We start from the raw sequence: 2,500 nt of genomic DNA, 5'->3' as shown, positions 1-2,500 counted from the left end.
TCCACCACCCGTGCTGTTTGATCTTTTACAAAAACCAAATCGGGTTTAAATAGTTCATTGCACTCATCTCTGATGAGTGGTTCTTGGAAAACTAGCCAATCGCATTTCCTAGCCTCCTCTATAAGAATTTCGCAGACATAATTGTGTCTTTTGATCCTGGCTTCCTGCACTGAGGGGCAGAAGCCAATGATATGGGCGGTGGATTCTATTTCCGAATTGCAATGTCTGCAGGTTTTGTTAAAATTATCTTGCCTGCCCCTAGCCAAGAATTCTCTTGTGGGGTAAACATTTGCCCTGAGTTGTAGGGCGGTTATTATTTTCCTTTGGGGGATGCTTCTGTTGTTGCCAATCCAATTATTACTGATCTTGTCCCCTTCGAAGTTACTAATACCTCGGCCTTGAGATTGTAGTTTGATCCATTTTTGAAATTCCTGTTTTCTCCAGTTACATGGTTTGGGATAATAAACATTTAGTCTAGGCCTCTCCCATTCTGTACCCGCATCCAGATCACTCCCTTCCTCGGACACAACCAGGACTGACTGCGGTTCCCAGATACATGGAATCTTATCTTTATCCCCTCCAGCTGTGACCCATAGTTTTGAATATTCTTTCTCGATATTTTCATTCCTTGCCACAGATCTAATGATTTCATCGGAGGATTGTGCTATTCTGTGCAGTCTCCGGGCCTGTATGCTAGGAATTAGTGCAGTCAGCCTGGTTATGCCTAGGCCTCCGTCCCGGGTTCGAGCATATAACAATGCATCGCATGTGCTCGGGGGGAGGTGTAACCACAACTTGACAGAGTTTCGAATTGTCAAGTCAAGCACTTCTAAGTTGGTGACTTTTGCATTCGATTGGTCTGCTAAATATATTACTCTAGGGATGGCGTAGCCTTTCAAGATGTCAACTTTCTGGCAGGGTTTTAGTGGCGCCTTGTCAATCAGATCTAGCCACTTTTTCATTTTTGACAGTAACTCTGGTTTCGCTAGGCCCGACCAGGGGTCGATTTGTAGGCCCAGGTACTTCTCAGAGTCACCCGGCGCGATTAGTTTTAAGGGGGTGTTGTTGATGGCCCAGGCCTCACAATCATTGATGGTGTATGAGTCTTTGGTGGGTTTTATAAAAAACCCATGACATTTTTCCCCCTGTATTTTGAGACCGGTCAGATCGCAGAAGGTCTCCAGGATTTTAATATTTCTGTTCATACCATCCCAAGAGCTACTTAGCAGAACCAAATCATCAGCAAAAGCCATAGCTGTTATGTTCTTATCACAGTGTTGGTAACCATATCCGCTGTTTTCCAGCTTACACAACAGGGGATCCAGAGCTAAATTAAACAATAAGGGAGACATAGGGTCACCCTGTTTGACACCGATGTGAATTCCAATTGATTCGGTGCGGGCTTTTTTCACTTGGATAGATGTTGTAACATTCCTATATAATTCAGTTATTAATGCAATGATATGCTCGTCCACTCCCTTCTGTTTTAACACCGATAGGATATGGGAGTGATTGACAGAGTCAAAGGCTTTGGCAAGATCGACAAATACTACCCCCAAGGCATGATGTTCCTTTTTAGCATTTTGCATAATAAGCTGCAGCAGTTTTAAGTTCTCTGCACAGCCGGCCGATTGAATAAAGCCTCTTTGCCTCGGATTAATAGGACATGCTTTGGCTAGCCTGGCTGTTAAAATTCTTGAGAATAATCTCAAGATGGCTGAGCCAATAGTAATTGGACGCCAGTTATTGATATCGATTAGGCGCCCCGGATCAGCTGCTTTGGGTAACAGTACAGACCGACATTCTTTTACCTTGTCAGGGACCTCACCAGTTGTTAGCCACAGGTTGAACAGTTCAGCGATGCGAGTGAAGTCTGGGTCGATCTTGGCCAGGTCCTTCACCTTCACCCCATCAGGTCCTGGAGATGATTCAGTGTTCATCTCTTTGATGTTTTTAGCAATTTCTTTTGCAGTTATCAAGGATTCAAATGCCGTGTTGTCTGCTAGGCCCGAAGAACGAAAGTCTGCCAGTCCCTTGAATGTTCCCGGTGACTCCCACCTGGATTTGAACACCCTGTGTATTTCCTCCAGAGGGATATCACACTGGGGGGATTCCTTTTCGTCCAAGATGATGCCGGCCAGCTTCCCCCTGTTCAGATGAAACAGCCGCTGGAATCTCAGGAATGCACCCCTCCTCCGGGCCCTCTTTTTCATCCACTCTTTCGAGTGTTTTGAAGAGGTGGCGATTTTGGCCTCCCGGATTTTTCGGGACTGGTTGGCGTGCAGCTCAGCAGTCCTCCGATGTAACAAATTATAATATTCGTCGATTGCCTCCTTGCTTAAGGATAGGTGGTCTTTGCCTTTGATCACCTTTTTAGCCAGGTTGTGAAAAAAGTCCTTTTTCTTGGATGTTAAACTTTTTGATAATATTTTCTGGTAAAACCCTTTAATGTAGTTTTTCTCCTGCCCCCCCAAGTCCTCGGGTTGCTCCCGAATTGGCA

At 45.1% G+C, this 2,500-nt stretch overlaps 1 pseudogene; it reads right to left on the bottom strand.

Moving 5' to 3' along the window:
* Positions 1 to 2,500, bottom strand: part of LOC133628172 (28S ribosomal RNA) — an 8,988-nt pseudogene that overhangs the window by 1,893 nt on the left and 4,595 nt on the right.

Source organism: Colius striatus, chromosome 28, assembly GCF_028858725.1.
Source record: "Colius striatus isolate bColStr4 chromosome 28, bColStr4.1.hap1, whole genome shotgun sequence".
In the NCBI taxonomy this organism is placed as follows: domain Eukaryota; kingdom Metazoa; phylum Chordata; class Aves; order Coliiformes; family Coliidae; genus Colius; species Colius striatus.
This window is presented reverse-complemented; position numbering and strand designations above follow the sequence as displayed.